Source organism: Monodelphis domestica, chromosome 3 (genome assembly GCF_027887165.1).
Source record: "Monodelphis domestica isolate mMonDom1 chromosome 3, mMonDom1.pri, whole genome shotgun sequence".
Classification (NCBI taxonomy): domain Eukaryota; kingdom Metazoa; phylum Chordata; class Mammalia; order Didelphimorphia; family Didelphidae; genus Monodelphis; species Monodelphis domestica.
This window is the reverse complement of record NC_077229.1, coordinates 528,230,961-528,254,259: the sequence shown is the minus strand read 5'-3', so window position 1 is coordinate 528,254,259 and position 23,299 is coordinate 528,230,961. Positions and strand designations below refer to the sequence as shown.

General features: G+C 37.0%; 1 long non-coding RNA gene across 1 annotated transcript; it reads right to left on the bottom strand.

Moving 5' to 3' along the window:
* Positions 1 to 705: 705 nt before the first annotated feature.
* Positions 706 to 23,299, bottom strand: LOC103092715 (uncharacterized). The gene is made up of 5 exons (XR_463670.2): positions 23,187 to 23,299; positions 22,240 to 22,273; positions 7,762 to 7,906; positions 1,241 to 2,726; positions 706 to 802 (listed from the first exon to the last, which is right to left on the bottom strand). It is a non-coding gene; the product is annotated as an uncharacterized LOC103092715 (long non-coding RNA).

Below are 23,299 nucleotides of genomic sequence, written 5' to 3'. Positions count from 1 at the left end.
CTCTGATCATTTTGCCTGTCTCTAACAGGAGGTAAAGTACATTTTAGTAGCTGAAGCGAACTACAATTATAATCCCCACCTCCCTATGGGACATTACTGTCTCATACCAAAGGAGCTGGGAAGTTGATCCCAGGGCATGGTACCCCTGGATGGCTCCCAAGAGAAGGGCATCTCTCATTTGTAACTCCTCAGCTCACTTTACCCTTTCACCAGAATGATCTATAGATTCTTGGTGACATTCTTAAACCCAACATAAACAGTATAGAGGTTTTGATTTTTCTAGACCCCTCTACCACATTTTTGTAATAGATTTTTATAAAATATCTCAGCCAAGCTTGAAACTTTGCTACACCTGAAAAACTTGTGACAAGTATCCATTTTCTTTAAATGTCATATAACCGACTCCTGTAAAATATGATAGTGGGTTTGTTTGCTATTGTCATTAAATGGGCTATTGGGAAAGAACTGAATATCTTTATTGACTTTTGCTTTGAATTTTCAGAAGATGTGTATTGTTTAGTCATTTCAGTCATGTCACTCTGTGACCCCATTTGAGTTTTTTCATTTGTTTGTTTGTTTTTGGCAAAGATACCAGAGAGATTCACCATTTCCTCCTCCATTCAGAAGATGTAGAAACAAACAGAATGTTTGTCAACCAATTGCCTAGTTATGGTCTCAGCTCAGAAAAACTCTAAAAGAAACAAATGACAGTAGGATGCCAGTTTACTTCCAGCAACATCAGTGAAGTGACAGAAGTCCATTAAGAAATCTGTAGAGTCATAGCCCCAGAGGACAGCCAGTACTGTATAAAAATAATGCGTATTGATTAGTTTTAGACTTTCAGGTTAAATTCATAAAATTTAGTGATAAATAGGTAACCAAATAGATTCTTCAAAGAATACACTCAGGTTTTGCAAGAACTCTAGGCGGGTTAAATAACTCAGATGAAATTGATTCTGTTGAGATTAGAATTGGGTTTTGGTACCCATTAAAGAATCATGGAATTCAATTGAGTTTACCTATGTTTCTAGTATCATCTCTATTTTGACAATAAAGGAGGTTTGAATCCAGAGGTATTTTATTTTCCTTCCCAACACTAGCTATAGAGGCCTCTAGGTCATTGGAGCCAGTGATATCCAGATTCCCACCCAGATTCCCCCCATCCCCACCCCAATCATCAACCTAGAAGAATGGAAGAAGCTTTAGGGGCTGAAAATGTGGAATTGAGTTGCTTGGTTACCTGTTTTATTGTCTAGCCGTCAAAGGTTAAAATCATGAGGCATAAAGAAAATCCACCACAAGCAGGAAAATATCCAGCAGAAATTCTGAGGCCAGTGTAGAGGGGGCTTGCTGGGAGAAATGTGATGTCACCAAGGAAAGAAACCAGCAGCTGTGAAGCTTCTTCAAATCAAATTTTCCTCCAAATGTGTTTCCTAGTCACGTGCTCTCTCTCTCCATGTGTGCTCCTCCACAGCATGCTCTGAGCACTCACATTCTTTACATTTCTTCTCATATGAACTCCCTGAGAAGATCCATTCTTCCCACTGATAATGAGTGTATTCGTGGAAAACCATCTCCGAATCAGGGGAAAAGTGTTGTCACTCTTTGTGCACCGTACAGCATTTCATGAAATTCTATTGCTTTGGAGCGATTGTATCTGCTGGCATAAACACTGGTATGGGGAAGTTTATGAAGATGCTATGCAAAGGTTCAGACCTTTCAGGTGGACCTGTAGTACTTGCCTTTTGGGGGATCCATGCTATGAGTTGGAGGGAAGCACCACCAAGCCTTAGACTGCTGTGTCTGATCAAAAGTGAAACCTCCCATTAAGCAATCGTTTCTGTGCATGTGCCCATAAGTGCAAAGTTCTCATTATTTTTCTTGGTGGTGAGTAACACCTGGTAGTTCTTTATGCTATTCACTCTGGATGACCACAGCAAAGCACTGATGTCAGAAAGAATGTGCCATGCAAGTTGATAGAGGGCACTTAGTGCCATTCTGCTGCTCCTCTCTGGAGACTCCAGACTCAGAGGGTCAGTTTTCATACAGAAGAGGACAAACTCTAGTCTTAGTCCTAGATCTGTTCTGGGTAAAAAGCAGCCTCTTAGAGGAGTAGAACTTACAATGGATTGGGCAGAAGTCTTCCCCATTAAGTTAGAAGCTTCTCCAGGGCAGGGACTCTCTTTTGCCTCCTTCTGAATCTCCAGCACTTCACACAGTGCCTGGTACATGGTAGGCACTAATGAATGTGTAATGATTGATTCAAGGTGGTGGTTGCCAACAGGAGCTCTTTTAAATGACCCACCATGAAATACTGCATTTCATAATGAAGGCAAAGAGCCCCCAGTTCATTAAACAACATTCAACACATTTCACAGGCTTAAGCATTTTCTACCCATGTTTTTCCTCCACTTCCCCCCCTTTCTATATGTATATACGACCTCTTCTGGAGCAGCACTGGATGCTGTAAACTCTATTTATTCTCTATTATCATTGATGTTGATGCCTATGACAGTTACATCTAAAAGAAACAAATCAGAGTTTGGACAAGTAGCATTCCTAGGCGAACAACAAAATGCTTCACTAAAGAAAGCTTGAACTAAATTGTCAAGATTAAAACATTATCAAAAACATCCCTCAAAGTCCAGCTCAACTGGATCATTTGCTGTGGAAAGGCATTACAGATTCCACGGACACAGTCAGTCGCTGCACTGATCTCCGGAGTCCTGGAAGAAAGGAAAAAGAAAAGGAAAAATCAGCTCTGCACTCGGCACAGATTTCTCGTGTCTTGCTATTATTGATCATTTTGAATCCCTAGTTTTAGGAATTTTATTATTTGGGGTTCAAACTTCCAGTTCACCTTTAAGGTTAGGTGATTTTGCCATGTTGGTAAAGTAAATAAAATGAAAGCTATTGAGAGTGGTGGCAAGTTTGAAGCTTCAGTACCTCTCTGCAGGTTGGTAACATCATTCTACTGAGCCTGTATTACTGAAATGAGCCATGATAACAGGGCTCAAAGTAAAAGAATTCCCCAAATCCTAGACTCACATGAGCGTATTAGAAACTATACTAAGTTAATGCAACATTACGGCTAAAATTAGGTACAATTTTGGGTGACTACACATTCAAACATGTTAAATGTTGAATAGGACATCTTTTTAGATGTCCAATGGCAGATTAAAATATACAGACAGAATGACATTTTTATTCCTTTATCAACCTTAAAAATACCTACCTGAATAGTTCAGATATTATAGGAAGAAGAAGTAAAAAAAGAACTAAAAGCACATATTTGAAAACTATTGTTTTGAGGATCAAAGAAACTATGAGATGAAGATATAGAATCTATTTTGTTAAGTAAAGAAAATGCTGAAGTGGTCAAGATGTCTATCAGTTTGTGAGTGTCTTTTGTTGATAAAATACAGCCTGGGGAAATGTTTACACATTAATTTTGTTTAGAAAATTGCCTTTAAAAAAGAAAAAGAAAGAAAAGAAAACAAAGGTCCTTAAAATCCTCTGAGACTCTTGCTCCTCTTATAGTCTGGAACAACACTGAAATGGACTTTGTTATCTTCAGTGAGTCTCTGCGAGAACTAAACCAAATTAAAAAATGGTCTACCTTTGTCTTTCCCCGGGGTAAGTGAAAAAGCCAGGAGAAGGGTCTTCCTTATGACAATTTGTGTATTTATTTAGTGCTCTTGAGAAGAAAGGAGGAGAGAAAAAGCAGGGAAACTGATAATCTATGAGAGAGTTTGAAATAATTAAAGTGGGCATTAATTATGATAAATACAGTTGTAGAATTTTAGTTTGCAGAGCAGTTTATTTGCATTATATTCATTTGGGCCTCACCACCCTATGAATTAGATACTACAGGAATAATTATCCTCATTTTGTGGATAAGTCACTATTTGTCAGAGAGGGCATTTGAACCTAGAGAGTTTCCTGCTTCCAAATCTAGCACTGACATTGCTTCACCCACCTATTCCTTACCTGCTGCGTCTAGTCATTGCCCTTTGGAGAATAAGGCAAAAAAAAAATCAGTATCCATGGATAAAGTCAATGTGCTTTTTATCTATCAGGACCAAAAAGGGGAGAGGGTGAAGAGAATATAATTTTGCCCTCATTCCAAATAAGGTTTTAGGTATCTTTTACAATAGCCTCCTCTGTGTTTTAATGATGATTATTTTCATCTTTGTCAATGTATAAGTCAAAAGAAGGAGAATAAATTGAGGTTGCTTCAATGTGAATATCTTATCATTTGTGTAAATTTCACTTGTATGAAAACTATCACTTAATCATCATATTTGTCATTTGCCATAAAATAATCAATGCTCCTGGATCTTCACAGATGTCCTTGTGAGGCACTGGATTGCAAAGACTCTCAGGACAACAGTATTTACTCTAAAAATGTAATACTATCTGTTATCCCTTTTTTGGATAGACTTTTACTTACTAAAAGTTTCAGAAAATGAAAAGAAAACCAAAATGTTCAGAAAATGAAGAAATCAGAGAAAAGCAACTTGAGAAGATACATAGCCAATAGGAAAATTGTACATTGATGGTTTATGACATTTATGACATAAATGTGCATATTTTAGTTGCTCAGTTTAAGGTAGAGGCAGGTTCCGACACTCGTGGAAGCTAGTAGAGTCTCCTAAGTTAGTAGAGCCAACTGAGAAAACACATGAAAAGCCAGGAAATCAGAAAGTAAAAGCTGATGAAGGAAATGAAACGGCTTACACAAACTAATATGAGATGTCAGAAGAAAGACTACAGAACTGCCAAAGTCAAGAAGTCAATGGAAGCACAATTAGCATGACTGGATGACTTGAGAAATTCAGGTCTTGAGGTTGACATGGGGAGATGAATGCAAGAACATTTTCATGCTGGGAACTGATTGGAGAACTCAGAATCCTCTATTATTTGGAGAGACAACTGAGGAATGGCTGCCTTGAAATGTATGATAGTATCTAAATGAACAGGTATGATTTTGGAACTTTTATTTGATTAGATCTATGTAATTCATGTTCTTTTTTTCTTTTCCTTTTTGTCTCAAAATAAAATTCTACTGATACCAGTTAGGCAAATGAATTAGGTAACATTCAGGTGTAGGCAATTTAGAACTGATGATAGTCTCCATACAGGTTAGCCCTTAACAGATTGAGTTAAATAAGTTCTCCCCAGATACTCTCCCCTCATCTTATTTCTTAAGGTCTTTGTTCCTGATTGCTCAATTAGCAATAATTTAGAAGCTGCTTTTAATTTAACAATTACTAATAATAGATAACAAAGTAGCAAATAGTATTCCAGGATGAGTTTGGGTGCAGCATAAGAATGCTGGTTGCTGACAAGGCAAGAAGAACATGTTTTCATTTCAGTTTTTTTGCTTGGTGTAGAAGGAATCAATAAGAGTGGAAAGGGATGGAAAAACATGTACATAGTTTAGTAGGTGCCATTTTTCATTAAGAGGAGATAGGAAAGAGACAAGAATTCTCAAAGATTCCTCAGAGGCTCAGATTCGCTTTTAGGACACTCTTTGTCATGTTATCTAGCAGAGCCTCTGTCCAGCTGGAAGGATGACTCAGAATTGACAGTGGACAATTTCTTCTTAGCTTATGCCCTGGAAGCACAAACAAATCTCTAGCAACCTCTCTGGTGGCTGCCCCTGACTCCCACTTAATCAAAAGCAGGAATACTTAGTGGCTTTGAAAACACTTTCTCCCTTTTGGGGGGAGTCCTAGGAAGAGATGTAATATTTCTTCATTGGGTGCCAAGAGTCACATCATTGCTCCACTTTTTTTTTTTTGAGAAAAGGTCGTTTTGCTTTTATCTTGATTCCATTTCTGAGAGGACTCTTAAAAATTGCATAGGTGCATTCTTTAAAATATAGATTTTGGCTAATCAAAATGCAATTCGAAAATTCAATATCTACATTCAAAATGTACTTTTTGTAGGAGCATATAAGTAATATATGACATACGAATGGTTAGAATTCTTTTCTATAGTAATCAAATAGTATACATGGGTATATACTACTTTGCAGTTTACCAAGCAATTTATAGACATTGATCCATTTGATTCCAACAACAAATTTATGAGGCAGGAGACATAGCAATGAGTTGTCCCCACTGTGTGCAGAAATTTCTAGTACAGAAATTCCCTCCACTGATGCAGATCATAGATTTGCAACTCATTTATAGTTTGTAGTCTTAGTCATTCCCTAAGTCCACAGAACTAGTAAATGTTTGATGAATGACTGAATCTAGACTCTATTCTTTGCTGATTCTCATCAATTCCTTATTACCATTATATAGATGAAGAAATACAGGACTGGCAAGGAGAAGGGACTTTGCTCGGGGTCACACAGGTAGGAATTTCCATTCTTGGGACATGGACCCCAGACCTGAAGACTCAGAAGCCATTATTCAAGCTCTTCTATAGGACACCATCCACTTAGAACTTGCAGAAATCCATAAGACTTTGTGAAGAGTCCAAGCATAAGATATGGGAACATAGACTTAAAGCTGGAAGGGGCCCCAAGAGTCATGTAGACCAACATCCTTCTTGGCAGATTTGGAAACAGACTCAGAAAGGTGCAGGGAGATGTATAACGTTCCCACAAGGAGTCAGTGACAGGATCAGGATTGAAACTCAAGTTCTTGGTTCCAGATCCAGCATTTTTCCATGACGCTTCTTTCCGAGACATACGGTGTTTTTGCCTATCAAGGGACTACTTTGGATTTTTCTAACGGGGTAGTGAGTTGTGTTGGGGTATCATCCTTCCTATCCACTCTAAGAGCACCTGGAAGCATCTTGGAGCTCAAACTCTGCTTCAATGAATGTCATTCAGTAAATAAAGTTCAATCAAGATCCAGTTATGCTTTGAGATATCTGACTCAAGAAAATCAAGTCAGTTAGCTAGCTAAATAGTTCCTATGCCAGTACAGAATTTAATAACTGCCAATGACAGGTGGAAGGATATTGATTGAACGTCTGACACCAAAGTGCCGATTCGGTCCATTGCCAAATCCCACCTCTTCTGGCACCACCATATCTCTAGAGTTCAAGCCCTTCTCTCTACTCACGGGACGCTGCCCTAGTCCAAGGGTCCTCATCACTTCTTACAATTTCCCCTAAATAGACTGTTGGTCTCCCCAATCCAATTCATCCTTCACCCAGCTGCTAAAGTGATTTTTCCTTACACTCAGTCCTAACCATCTCATTCCTCTAGGCAAACATTTCCATTGCAATACTATTTTAAATCTCTCAAAGCACAACCCTCACAACAACTTTGTGAATATACAGCACTATCTAGATGGCATTTGAGTTGGAGACAGAAAGATTGGAGTTCTAATCCAACCTCAAATAGATTAGCTATATGACCTTAGGCAAGTCATTTAACCAGTCTGTCTCTGTTTCTTCATCTGTAAATTGGGGATATCACCTACCTCTCAGGGTAGTTGTGAGGATCAAGTGAGATAACATAAGAAAAACTCTTTGTAAACCTTAAAGCACTTTAAATGTTAACTTTTTTATTATGTAGACTTCGCAAGTGTTATCCTCCTTACTCTGCAGATAAGAAATCTGAGAAAATGACAGGTTCCATAGTTACATAGCAAGGTTTTGTGAAGATCAGACTTCAGGGGGAGGTATATTACCCCTAAATTTACCATTCTTTCCATGGCACCAGGGGAGGGAAATGGGAGAAAAGGAAGGAGTGAATCCATTTGATTTCACATATACCATTGAACTGGAACTTACGGAGGCATGTTAAGAAGTAAGCCTAAGAAGAGGCAAAACAAAGTTTTATATGGTGGTCTTCTCATGTCCAATTAACCAGGAAGTACTTCTTGACCTTTAAAGCTGAAGCTCAGGACCTGAGCACTAACTTTTAGAGTAACAGCATCTACAAGAGAACAAAAGAGATCAGAAAGCACTTGGGATTAGTTAGACTGGGAAAAAAATTGAGAGAAGAAACTAGAGTTATTTACCAAGTAGAAATTTATTTTCTCAATCATGAAAGACAGATTGATTGTCTTTTGTGATCACTACTGAGAAAGATTGTATGAATCATTGAACATCACATTGCTTTGGAGTATGCTACAAAAGAGGAATGAATTGATTGAAAACTGAATTAGGGAAGTCTTGTTACGTTTGCAGCGTACCTATAGTTGACATAATGTCTCAGTGCATGTTTTTCATTATTTACCTATTATTACTATTATTCAATATAATCAAGAACCTACTATGTATCAAACACTGGCTAGGTACTGAGAATGTAGAGACAGAAACTGTTTCTATCATCAAGGAGATTATCTTCTCCTGGAATTATATGTTTCTGGTGTAGAAATAGTGATGACTATGACATTTCTTTTAGAAGAAATTTGTAACTGTGAAGATGATCTTTCTTTTCTCTTTTTTTTATCATTACAGAATGAAAATATCTTATGAAAAGTTCATCCTTTGCCTAGATAACTGCATATTTTAGACAACAGTTGAATGAGACAAAAAATTGAATATTTGATAATGAACCTTTTTCTCCATAAATATTTACTTCATTCCCCTAATTATTCCCCCTTTTTTTCTCTTTCAACATTTAATACTTCCTTTGACTTTTCTTCCTTCTTCATTCTAATAAATTCTATTAGGTGATAGACAAAAAAGAGCATGCCTCCATAAAAATGAAATGAGGTAAATTTGGCTGGGCTAGATTTTTTTCTGAAGGTGAAGTGGGAAGATTTAAAGCATATCTTTATTTTGGATCAATCATATTGTTAGAAAATTTTCCCCAGGTTTAAATCAAGTCTAATATTTCCTCTTAAATTCCAATTCATTACTATGTCTGACCCATAAGACCAAATAAAACAAGTCCAGTGTCTCTCCCATGTGACAACTTATCAAATACTTGACTACAGTTATCCTTGATTCAATTGAATTCCACACATATTTGTTAAACACATGTAATGTATCAGATATTGTACTAAATGCTAAGGACAGAAAGACCAAAAGGAAACAGTCTCTCTCTCTCTCTCTCCCTCTCCCTCTCTCTCTCTCTCTCTCTCTCTCTCTCTCTCTCTCTCTCTCTCTCTATATATATATATATATATATATATATATATATATATATATATATATACATAAAGAAATTTCCTGTAGTAGCAGGGATCCTGGGTTGTAAATTGAAGGAACTGAAACTTTTCCTACTTATTAACATTTTGGAGCTTGTGGTCTACCAATATAGAATTTTAGAAACCAAAGTTATCTCAGTACCATAGTGGGATATTCCATTTTGATACCAATTGTATGCAAATAAATTTGTTGCAATGATTCTGTACCAGTTTGAAGTTGTCCTATCCTTTTAGAGGTACCTTTCAGTTTGTTTGATTTTTGCAACTCTGGTTTTTTCCTCCACTCTCACTTGTATCATATGATACTTTTCATTATTAAGATGAATGAAAATTAGTTGTTTTGGGAATATTTAGTTATTCTTTTAAGAAAAAAATGATTATAAAGGTACTATGAAATCAGGAATGGAAATAACTAATTCAAGTGGTAAGATTGGATATCAAGCTATAAGGAACCAATAGTTTCAAATGGATTGTGTTGGAGTATTAAGAAAAATTGCTATATTTTACTATGACCTCCTGAACTCAAATCACCAACATGATTTTGAGCCAGACATAAAAATCTTCAAACTCTCCATTATTGAGACTCATTCAATTACAGTAAACCTACACTAGCCAATGAGATAATATCTATAAAATGATTTGTAAACTTTAAAGAATGGCCACCATAATTGCGCCCATTCTATATCTTTCCCATGGTCACTCATCTGTGTTCTTCCTAATTTTCCGAAATAAAATTTCTTCCACGCCTAGTCTGACCTTGGAGACTGACCATGAAGAGGAAGTATGGGAAGACTCTCAGGAACTGATAATTGTGGTAGGGGAGGGACCTCAGGATGTTCTTGTAATTCAGTATTTTCCACTTTTTTTTCTCTCTCTGTGAATTGTCTTTTCCCCTCTGTGTAGTGTAGCTACAGGCGGAAGAAACCAACAAGAAGGTTCAACGGCTGAGATGGCGATGCAGCAAGGCACTGTGGAGTGCTTAGGGCGTGTTGGAGCACAAAAGACAACACGGCCATCCAGTGCAGCGGAGGAAGTCTACAGGTGTAACGACTTTTTGTGCCACTGGACCCAGGCTTCCAACGCCGAGAGAGTGGGACTGTCTCTGTGCACCGACTTTTCCACTTAAATTTTCATGCACAGGTGTCTTTGTGCACAAAAACGCACAAAGACAATCGTCATCCTCGGTTACCGAGAGACTACTACCATACCAGTGTAGCTAAACAATAGTAAAACTAGTGCCTTGTCTCTGGTCCCTATTCTCCTCTACAGTCTTATCCCTTAAGCTACAAGCATGTCCATAATTTCCCCCTTTGCATTCTCTGGAGCCTCATGGTTATTCCCAGTGATGAGTTTCCATTTACCCTGAGATCTCTATAGGAAGTTGTTAAGGACGTAACTAAAAAAGCAATTACCTAAAAATGTAGACTCTTAGAGCCATCTTTAGCAGTGATGTGATTGTCTTTCAGAGAGGAATAGGACACTGGAAAGATGTTGTCAAGAAGAGTGGGATGGTAAGTGGATCCTCAGTGATTCTTTAAGTAACACCATGTACTAGTAGATTCTTTCATTTTTTTCCTTCCTGTCATGGCTGATTATCATTGATTTTGTGACTTTTTTTCTTGTTGATTTGGTGAAAGGCAGAGAGAGCTCTTCTCCATGCTATTCTTTTTTCACTGTCTTTCACCTTTGTTTCATGTTTCACCACATTCTTTCCACTTCAGTAGTCATCTCTCATTTTGTCTTCAAATCTTTAACTGCCGGATACTATACACATAATATGGAAACCAAAGGCTTGTTCCAAAATTGACTAGCTTGACTAATACTAGAAAATGTGTTTGTACAAGATTTTCATGATACCTGATGAAACACAGGTGCTTATAGTTTTTTAAGGTGCATAGATGACGTGTCAGAGGGTACAGATATCAGTTGTGTTATATAAAGTACGTCTTGTCTCAGGTTAGAAATTTGATCTTATGGAATAATTGAATTTCACTTTCATTGCTATTTTCTGTAAGTCTCTCTATGATGTTTCACATTGGTACTAGCCTTATTATATCTGATAAAATCTCTATTAGTACAAAAATAAGCATCTTCCATGGGTAATTGAACAAAGTTTACATCCACAAAAAGAGTTTTCTACTTAGAGACATTTTCTTCCTTTTTAAGGGTAAATAAGAAGGCAATAATTGCAACTAGTTAATTTTGAGATGTTTAAACAATACAAGAAGATGTTCGGGGCTTATGACTTTTTTCATTTAATTTTGAATTATCTTTTTCTGTCAATTTGGACATTTGTCTTTTGAGATTGTGCATTGACAGTCAGAGACAGACTGGTTAGGCTCAGAAATCCTGTCTCTTCAATGATTTGTATGGCTTTATTAGTAGAAACTACTTTAAAGAAAAATCATTATCATCGGTCTTTCCAATGCTCCTTAAATACCTGAAAACCGTTCCATTTGACTTGTGTCTGAAACTTTAAAAATATGTTTTATCTCAATATTAGAAAGCAAGTTCCTTAAGAGTAGGTACTGTCTTGCTTTTCATTTATATCACCAATGTTTTACAGAGCGCTTTATATATGGAAAGCACTGGATGATTTTTTAAACTTCATTGATTTACTTCAACGTATTATTACATAAACATGATTTTGTGTTGTGCACTTTAAATTATTTGGAAGGATGACTAGGAAAACCTTGCATTTAACTTATCCTCGAAGGGATATTTCTAAGAAGGAACTAGCATTATCTCTTGGATTTTGCTTAAGATTTTAATTCTTGAGGAATGCTATCTGCATCAAGAGGAAGAAAGAAACGCAGATGGAAAGCATTTTATTTTTCACTTGCTTGTGTGGGTATTGGATGTGGGGTCTTTGTTTTTAAAAGATTATTATAAACCTGATTATTATGGAAATAGGTATTGAGTAATAATATATGTACAACCTAGTGAAATTGCTTGTTGGTCGGAGAGGACAACAGAAGGGGGGAAAGGAGAGAAAGTGCATAAATCATGTAATCATAGAAAAATACTTAAATAAAAATTAAGAAAAGAATCTAGCATAGGACCTTGCATGTAATGAACACTTAATAAATGTTTCTTTATTTAAAAAAATATTTTTACTTCTTGGAAAATCTGCTCACCCAATTTCTGATTCTCAACAACATTCACTTAAAATATTAGTCCCTAAGGCAAATTCAGTTGAGGAGGGCAGGATTGGGGAGGAATGTCTAAACTATACAATTCTGTGCAAGGTTGAAGTAGACTGGAAGGAGAAGTTAGGAATTTAGAACTAGAAAGAAGCTTAAGTGCTATTGATTCCAGCCCAATCTTTATAGAGAAGGACAATGAGGTCCATGCATAGTATCATGAGGATCTTAAGCAGCTGAGGTATGATTTAAATTTAGGGTTGAGGAGGCTGAATTAGGAGTTTGGCAAGTCCAAAAGGGACAGGGGTTAGGGTAGAGAAGAAATAAGTTCAAATTATAATATGGCAAAACAGAATTTTAATAGGATTAAGATGCTGGTTGAAGAATCCTCTGAAGAAGACAAATGGAAAAAAGGAATGTGTCAGCTCCTCTTGGTCCTCTGAATTGGGTACTGAAAAAGGAGCATCCACCTTTGACAGGAGAACCAAGAAATACAGGTGTCTTCAAGGGAAAGCCATGTTTCCATGAAGATCTTAAGAGGAAAGCAATGTGATGAAGAGCTTCCAGAGAACAAGGCAGAGGAGTAGAGGAACTAAGATAGGGCTGTGTTCATGAACAGAAAGAAAAGTATATCTGCATGAAGACAGGATGGTGTTCAGTTACCTCAAAGAGGATTTCCAGAAAGAAATAAGAGAGGCATCAAAATATCGAGGGGAAAATCTCAAGAGCACAATAATAGTTGCATAGCACCATTGGTACTGATCCTGGCGTCCCACAAATATGTGAGTCTCTGGGTCAAATAGGTATGTGGACAGTTACTCTTCCTGGCAAGGCAATCAAAGCCAATATTAAGCACTTATTTATGTACCAGGTACAGTACTGAGTACCAATGAAAGGAAGTAAAGGGAAGAGATATTTATGAAGTGTCTACAGTGTGACAGGCACTATTCTAAATGCTTTACAAATATTTGCTCCTCACAACCATGGGAGGAGGATGCTATTATTATCTCTATTTTATAGATGAGGAAACTGAGGCAAGCAAAAGTTAAATAACTTGCTCAATATCACACAGCCATTAAGTGTTGGAGGCTAACTTTGAATTCTTGTCTTCCTGATTCCAGGCCCTGTGCTCTGTGCCCTATGATACTACCTCGCAGTCTCTTTACAGAGCTTCCATTCTATTAGGAGGTATAATATAGAATAGAAGTAAAAGACTATACTGATTTGTGTGTGTGTGTGTGTGAAACCACCTGCAGCTGGGGCGGGGGGAGGGAGATTCCATTTAAAAGGTTATTCTTGATGTGAGCTTTGAAGAAAAGATTTTCAGAGATGAGTAAATTGGGAATATCCTTCAGGCATGTGCAAAGACTTGGAATAGGAGACAGAGTGTTATATGTAAAAAAAAAAATGGGAAGAAGTCCAATTTGCCTGGAGAAGACAATGAATGAAAAAGAAAAATGTATGATATGGCATTGGACAGAGCATAGGAGTCAGGAAGATCTGAGTTCAAGTTGGACTTCCCTTTATCTCAGTTTCCTAATCTAAAAAAAGGGGGATAATGGCACTCTTTGGGTTGTTGTGAGGACCAAATGGGATAATAATTGTAAAGTGTTTAGCACAGTACCTGGTATATAGTACTTGGTATTTATTATTGCTATTACTGAAAAGCTAGGTTGGACTCAGACTTGCAAGGCTTTAAATGCCAGGAGTGAATATTTGATCCAAGATTTATTAGGAATCCCCTGGAGTTGAATGACCAGTAGAGTGACTTGATTTGACCAGTGTTAGGACTATTGCTTCAGGAAGATCTTTGGGTGGCAGCCAGAGGGTAACTGAGGAAAAAGAAAGACTCCTATCTTGGGAATGCAGAACAAAATTATGAATGGCCCCACCCAGTTCTGCTTACCAAAACCTTGGCTAGTTCTAACTAGCTCTCAGACTGCCTCTTTAGATTCTCACTTGCTCCTGCATTTCTACCATTCTCCTCTCCTTGCCCCTGTAGTGACATCATTTCTACTTCTATCTACTTTGCCATCTCTCTCTTCCTTTCCTCTCCATTAAGTAAATCATTTCCTCCCCATGCAGGACCTGCCTTGATCTCTTCTTCCCCCATACCTTCCCATGCCCTATCGTGAAACTGGCAATTTGTTTGGAGGCTCTTTCTTCACGATTTTATGTCTCTCTTCTCTTTGGAATCTTCCTTTTATTTCTTTGTTTATTTGTTCAGGGTCATTCCAAAGGATTACAAGTATTATATCCTTTGGGTCTAGCCATTAGCACTCGATACCCTACAAGTGTCCAACAGAAGCCATGGAGCAGAGGATTTAGACTAGTAAGAGAACTCTGAGAGTACCTAGTCTAACTTTTTTACTTTATAAATGAGGAAAAAGAGAAGCTGAAAGTTCTTTGACATCTCTAACATCTTCTACATAGATGGTAAGAAATAGATACAGGACCCAAATCACTGCTTTTTAACTCAGTACTTAGTGCTCCACCCCCACACCCAACCCTATGCCATCCTGCCTTTCTTTGCCCTCCGTTTCTTCCCTCTCCAATAAAAATGTACATTTTGAAAGTCTGCTCCGTGTGAAGTCGTGACTTAACTACTAAAAAGACTACTAAAAAGATTTGGTATTTGTTCAATATAATTTGCATGTGTGTCTGAGGCAAACACCTCAGAATTGCTTTAACTTGCACTTCCAAAATTATTGGTAATTTGGAATTTTTTATGCTTATGGATAGCTTGAGGTTTTTATTTTTCCTTTGAAACATCCAATATAATGATTCTGATCATGGGAATTTCAAATTCAAACGGAGACCTTCGAATTACTATATGTATTTGGCCATTTACATATATACATACATTTATGAAACCATATTTATCTTCATTTCATAGAAGGGGGCAGAATAAATGTCGCCCTTCCTGGAATTGGAAAGAGAGAAGCACCAGGGAGGCAGAGCCATGGTGTGAAAAGGGAAGTCTTTGTCCCCTTTGCCTATTCTGAGTTCACACTTGTGAAAGGGAACCCTTTATTCCCTGTGCCTAGTTTGACTTAAGACACCCTTTGACTGAATCAACAAAAGCTTGAACTAGGGGGAGGAAATGCAAATCACTCAGAGAATTCACACCCTCAGAAATTCACTCAATCAGGAAACTGTGAACCTTTGGAGGAGAAATTGACCTTCAGAGGCCTTCCATAAGAGCTGACACCTTCCAGGGAGGAGAGGTGTGAATCCCACAGACACACCCCCTGGGCATGATTGGCCTCTGTGAAAGGGGGCGGGGACAAGGAGCCTCCATAAAAGGTCCTGCATTTCTGGGGCTAGAAATGGACTTCAAGAAGGAAGTCATCTCAAGGAAGGAAGTCAGCCTCAGGTGTCCCCTTCAGCTTGAGCCATTGTCTGGACTTTGAGCCATCATACTTCCAACTGGCAACCACCATTCTAATTTATCCTCTTCATATATTTTAGTCAAACCATTCTTACAATGATGACTACAAAAGTACACAGACCTGCCTGATGTCTACTAAATTATCCTCCAAACCACTTTGCTAAAATGCCTCAAATGGATCCTGGAGCCACAAGATCCACACAATGACGAGGTTAAGCAGTTCTTCAGTTAAGATGACTTTAGAGGGGCAGCAGGAGGGGTCTGTTGCACCAGAAGGGAAGCCCAGAGCAGCAGGCGAATCAGTAGGACGATGCCCAGAGCTCTCAGCCAGACAGTCAGGACGTCAAACAACTTGTCAGGGTTTTGTTTGTTTGTTTGTTTGTTTTTTTAACAGGGGTCTCTTGATAGGCTCTGGGGACAGGACTCCATTGCATGGTCCAGATGCAGATCCAGGTCTCTGTCCTGGGAGCAGACCAGGGTAAGGAGGGGGCCCAGGAGGCTCCAGGGAAACAGCGAACCCTGGTCACAGCTCCAGGATGGAAAAGTGCTTCTGGACCAGAGCAGCCTAAGTTCCTTCCTTCCATCATACCTTGGAAGAAGGGAAAGCTCATGGAGCCCTAGAGCTAGCTCTACAAGCAGTCGAGCAAAGAATCCGAAGCTTGGAGCAGTGCTCCCTTCAGCACAAGAAGAGATCCCAGCTGTAACTTGTAAGTCAAAAGACAATAAAAAGGCTAGAACTCTACTCAGAGAGTTATTTTGGTGACAAAAAAGACCAAAACACAAACTCAGAAGAAGACAACTCAGTCAGTACTTCTGCATGCTTCCTCAATAAAACTTTCAATTGTTCTCAAACCCAAAGAATTACTGGGAAGAATCAGGGATAGCTCTAGCAAAGTGCCATTAAGGAGGAAAAACTGAGAAATATCATCGTCTACATCACATTGTAGCTGTTGCTACTGGCTATCCCCAATTCCTTGCCATTATAAAACCTTTTCACAGAATGGTGTTTTCTTAAGTGCATTTATTTTCTGAAACAAATGTGGTTATAGAATATGAACAATGAGTTTTTAAAGAAGAGATCTAAGCCAAAGGTAAGCGTGAAAATAGCACTCCAAATCACTGATAGAGAAATTTCACCTTACACCTAAGGTATTAGAAGAAATGACAAAGGAAGTTGTTAGAGAGGTTGAATGTACTCAATTCGACTTTATCAGAAGCCATAAGTTTTCACTTTGCCTCTTTATGTTTCTCTTGTGTAAAATTTGCTCATTAAAATTTCTTTTTAGGTTTTTTTTTAAACAGGAAAGTTTGAAATTTTTCCATTTCATTAAATGTCAAATTTTTTCCTGTGGAGGATTATGCTTATTTTTTGCTGAGGATGTAATTCTTAGTGGTAGTCCTAGATCCTTTGCCTTTTGGAATAACATGTTCCATGCTTTCTGATCCTTTAATGTAGAATTGGAAGGAGGATATGTATCTTAGATGAGAAGATAAGACTTTGTAGTAAACCTGTCCCAAACAATAAAAAAACAACAACTAGAATAGACAAATAGAAACCAATGACTCCATGAGAAAGCATATATATATATATATATATATATATATATGTATATATATGTGTGTGTGTGTGTGTGTGTGTGTGTGTGTGTATACATATATAATAACAAAATTAAAAATAGAAGTAAATATAAAATAGATGACAGGAAACATAACTAATCTACAAAATAGATGAAAGAGAGAAAATTTAACAATCACTAATGTATTCAATGCCATCCCAATTAAATGACCATAAAATTATTTTGTCGAGTTAGACAAAATAATAAAAACTTTCATTTGGAAGAAAAAAAGATCAAGAATATCAAAAGAATTAGTGAAAAAAATGCAAAGAAAAGGGTCTAAGAGTACCAGGTTTTAAATTGTATCATAAAGCAGTAACTATCAAAACGAACAAGTAGTGGCTAAGAAATAGAAAGGTAGATCAGTGGAACAGAACAGACATACAACACAGAACAGTAAAAGATTTATAGTATCCTCATATTTAACAAAAACATTGATACAATTTTGAGAATAAGAAATCAGTGTTTGGTAAAAAAAAATTTTAAGACAATTGGAAAGTAGTTTGGCAGAAACTAATATCTTAAACCATTCACTAAGATAAGACCAAAATGGAAACATGATCTAGACATTAAAAGCTAGGTCAATTAGAAAATCTAAGTCAATTAGAAGAACGAGAAAATGCTACCTATTAGATTTTTTTTGGATAGGAAAAGAATTTATGAGTAAACAAGAGATGGAGAGCATTATGAAATGTAAAATGGCTAATTTTGAGTATGTTAAAGTAAAAGTTTTCAAAAAATAAAGCAAGTGTTGCCAAGATTAGAAAGAAAATGGGGGGGGGGGTGATTTATAGACAGCCTCTCAGAGATTTTATATCTAAAATATATAGAGGTTTGTCAGATTTATAAGAATAAGAGCCATTCCTCAATTAATAAATGGGCAAAAGATATGAATAGAGAATTTTTGGATAAAGAAATAAAAGTCATTTATAGGTATGTGAAAAAATGCTCTAAATTACTGGACATTAGAAAAATGAAAACAAAAATAATTCTGATATAGCATCTCACATCCATCAGACTGGCTGAAAGGACAAAAGGGCAAAATGACAAATGTTGAAGAAGTGGGAAAGTGGCGATACTAATACACTGTTGTTGGAACTGTGAACTGATCCAACCATTTTGGGGAGCAATTTGGAATTAAATCCAGAGAGTTATAAAATTGTATGTACCTAGATCTGGCAATACCTTTGATAAGGATGTTTCCCAAGAAGATCAGGGAAAGAGGAAACGAACACTTATGTTCCAAAATAAAGCCGTTCTCTTTGTGGTGGCAAAGAATTGGAAACCAAGGGGATGTCCATCAGCTGGGGAATGGCTGAACAAATTGTGGTGTATGGTTGTGATAGAATTCTATTGTGCCATAAGAAACGATGTGCAGACTGATTTTTTTTTTTTAAATGGGAAGAACTATATGAGATAATGAACAGTGAAATAAGGGAACCAGAACATTATATAGAGCCACAGAACTAATACTGGAATGAAACGTGAATGCTACCTCAAGAAAGTGAACAGAAAGGTAAAACTGAAATACTTAATTTATATAAACATGTTGTCCTCCCTGAGGATATCTTTTGTGATGCGGGGAGGTTGGGGAGGAGCTGGGACCCTTGTGGATGGGATTTACTAAATAGATAGGTAGAGAAGTAAGTCAAACATAAAGGAGATTCATGATTTCATTTGTTTACTATCTTCTTTTTCTTTGTATATGGAAATGATTATTTTGTTTGGTTTTGTAAACATTTGGAATAATAAAAAATAAAGCAATCCACCCCCTGCAATTTCAATCCCAATGAATGAGTCTTGAATTTCCACTCATTTCTTCCAGAAGTTTGATCCTTCATTCATTCCCTTTCAATTTCTCCTTATGCACTGACTACTTTTATCACTACTTACAAACATCTTAATACAAAACAAACACCTTTCACTTCAAACCTATCATTCCCCAACCTTTCAATCTTATAGGTCTCCTCCCTTTCATAACCAAATAAAGTTAGTTATACTCACCTCCACATTTTCATCTCCTATTCACTCTGGACCCCTTGCAATTGGAACTTTTTTCTTATGTCATTACTAAGCTGAAATTATTCTCTTCAGGTTACTGCTGATGTACTGATGACCATATTCAATGTCTTTTTTATCAGCTTTTATTATCAGTTTTCATCACTTTGTAGTTCTTTACATTTTTGACTACTTCCATCTTTCTAGACCTTTCCTCTTCCTTAGATGGTCATAAGAAGGTTCTATTACTTGTCTGTCCTCTCTTCAGTTTCTTGCTGGATGATCAATTTTGCCATGCCACTATTGTATTGTCGGGTTCTGTCATTGTCTCTCTTAGTTTATTTTCTCTTTCACTAATTGCTGTAATTTCAGATTATTTTTTTCTAAATGACTCCCAGATCTCCCTATCTATTCAGTTCCAATCCCTTGTTTAGTTTCAGAAGTTGTCTATCAAGCATCTCCTAGAGGATGTTTTACAGGCATCTCCAGGTCAACATATTGAAAGTATATCATTCCTTTTCCCCCAATCTCTTTCTCTTCTTCCCAATTTCCCTATTTCTGTCAAAGGTCTTTCTAATTATCCATATCCACAAATTCCTTAATTTTTTTCTTCTCTTATATCTTTCACATTCAATCACTTCACAAGTCTTCTTCATTCTGTCTCCACAATCAACTTCACCCCTGTACCTTTTTCTCTAGTCACAGAGTTACCACCTTTGTTCATAAAATATCACAAATACCAATAAACACAAACATGTCAATATATAAAGAACTGAAAAAGAGAAATGTAAATGAAACTGTGAACTTCTATCATGTGTAACTTTTTCTTATTTCAGAAAGAGCGAATGAAATCCAATATAATGGTAGCAAAACTCCCTTTCCTCTCCTCATCCACATCAGTCTCTGCTCCCCTCTAGGTGATGCTTTAACGCTTGTTCTTTCTTCTTCTCTTTTTATTTTTTCTGCATCACTCTCACTACCTAGCAACACAATTGGCTAATTCACCTCATCATCCTCACAGCTCTCCATTTGGACAAACAAAAGAAGAACAAATTCTCACAGTGGAGATATCCTTTTTTTTTTTTAATTTTTATAAAACCCTCACCTTCCATCTTGGAATCAATACTGTGTATTGGCTCCAAGGCAGAAGAGTGGTAAGGGCTAGGCAATGGGGGTCAAGTGACTTGCCCAGGGTCACACAGCTGGGAAGTGTTGGAACCCAGGACCCCCTCTCTCTAAGCCTGACTCTTAATCCACTGAGCTACCCAGCTGATCCCAATATATCTTTAATTATATTTGTCTTCCATCCTAATGTTTATCAAGACTCTAAGAGTTGGAAAGCATCTTTCATCATCATTTCTCCAAACTCGTGATTCATCATTCCACTGAACAGAATCCCTAAGTCTTTTGAAGTTGTTTTCCTTTACATTGTTTGAGTCATATAAAGTTTTCTAACTGGTGCTGCTTACTGCGTTCTGTACTTTGTCTTCATGTACAAGTCTTCAAAATTTCTCAGTATTTTTCCCTTTAAAGAAACTAATGCAATAACATTCATTATACTCACACATAGTTTTTTTAGCCATTGCTGTCTGCTACATCAAAAAGGGCTATCCAAAACACTGTCAGATGTCTGCTTCCTTTCCTCTCTCTTTTATTCCCTTGGATTTCCTGATTATTAGTTGTATCTTTTTGTCTAAAGATACATACAGTTCAAGGACTTCTCAGCTGTTGTTCTCAACTGCTTTCCAGAATGGTGGGATCAATCAATTCACAATTCCCTAGAAATGCTTATTATCCACAAGTTTCCAATAAATATCCAATTCCTTTCTAATGGGTGAGGAGTGGTATCCCCGACTTGCCTTCATTTACATGTTCTTTTTGACAGTAATCTAGAGCATTTTTTCATATGCTTCGTGATAGTGTACATCTCCTTTCTTGAAAATTGGCTGTTTTGCATATTTACTGGCCATTTATCTAGAGGAATAGCTTTTTTTGGGTGCAATATGTTTGTATCAATTCCTCCTATATTGTAGATACTGTCCTTTTGAAGAGAAGTTTGCTACAAATATCCTTTCTGACCAATTCTATTCCTGTCAACTCCAATTATATGAATCTTCTGTCTACAAATTATTTTAAATTCCTTGTAATCAGATGGATTTCTGAGGTATGAGAAATGGTCTATTTGCTGAAGGACAGATAGGGGACTTGATGCAGAAACCAGGGGAACTCAGACAAGGGTCCCGTTTTGTATGTCTGAGAGGGACTGAAAAGCATCTGGAGCTGGGGAACTCTCGCTTGAAGCAACATTTCATGGTTCGTGCAGAGGATGGGCTTTGACTTCTAGGCTCACTCACTCGCTTTTCATGGAAGTCAGGGGATCAATCAATAATCAGTCAAAAATATGTTTTAAGTGCCAAGCTTTGAACTACATTAAAAAAAAGTTTAAAAAGAGGTAAAAGAAAGTCCTTACCTTTAAGCTGTTTACAATATGATGTAAAGATTGGGATTGTTTGGTAGAGGGTGGGAGATGATTTTAAAAACTCATAACAAGTTATTTATTTTAAGCTATGATATAAAATATAACAGTGCTAGAATTCTCTGATACAGTCAAGGAAAAAAGAGACATAATGCTCATTGTGGCAGGTGGCTCATTTAATTTGTAATGACAATGCTTATCACCAAAGGAAATTAGCTTGCCATATAAGAAAGTAAAAATCTTTCTGCAATCATCACTGTTTTTAATTAACTCTTCTTTAATATCCTTCCATGCTACCTAGATTATAATTTTAATAATTTTCTTTAATAATAAATTAATAATAATACATTGTTGGATAATAAATTAATAATAAATAATATCTATGTATTTGTTATCAAAATGGAAGCTATTTAAATAAAAAATAATGTTTTTGTCAGATAAACTTTGGATACATATTGACTAAAAACAACAACAAAATACCACCTACTTTTTTTCTGGACCCTTCATGATGACTGCAGTTTCTTTCAGAAGGCAGGATTAGAGATATAAAAGTAAAAACAATTCAGATCACCAAGTTGCAGTAAATCCAGCTTTCATATGCCAATGAGTTCCCATGATATATTCTGTATCTAAGGTCCACTCTGTGTTATATATATTCCTTTAAGAATTATATAAAATGGTATCTAGGTCGCTTGAAGCAATGGAATTCCAGCATAAATCTCTAAGACACCAAATATCCTTTTAAGAAATGTTGGTTGGACACCAAAAGTGGCCCGTGTTTTAGAGTAGAATCCAGGAATTCTTATTTCTTTTAACAAAACCAATCCCATTCTTCTTTCTAGAGCTCTACTCTAAGACTGCCTAGTTTTCCCCAGAAGGACTGCTTACATCCCTCTCCCATCTTGGCTCAATGACTAGAGAGCCAGACTTAGACAGGAGGTCCTGAGCCTGGGCGAATAACTTCACCCCCATTATTTCCCTGCCTGCTCTTCTGCCTTTGTACTTAGCATTGCTTCTTAGATGGAAGAAAAAGGTTTAAAAAAATAACCTGCTTGTCTTAGCAATGAGAATGAGATGCTGCTCCATTAACCTTTTTAACTCTTCTTTACTATTTTCAGAGGAATCCTAGACGAGTGGATAAATAGGTGGACTCATCAAGAAGGATCTTGGTTTAAACTCCACTACTAAACCTCACTAGTTTAGTAACAATCTCTGGCCACATCATACAACTCCTTTGAAAACGAATTAATTGAGCCACAAAAGGATTGTGATCATCCTTGCTGAAGGGAGTTTCCACATGGAGAGTCCCAGTGCTAAGAAAACTATGAATCCCTCTCACGTTCCTTTTATTTCTCTTCTCCAAATACTACTCTAGAAGACTTTTGTACTCCACCTCGGACGATCCCATTTCATCTCCTCCCCTGAAATAGTTACCTTAATTGCCCTTTGAGGGCAACCCAGTCCTGGATCCATGGCTGAAGTTGTGGCAAAAAGGAATGACTTTTGAGCGCCCCAGAATGTTATTACCATCCCCTGACATCATAGAA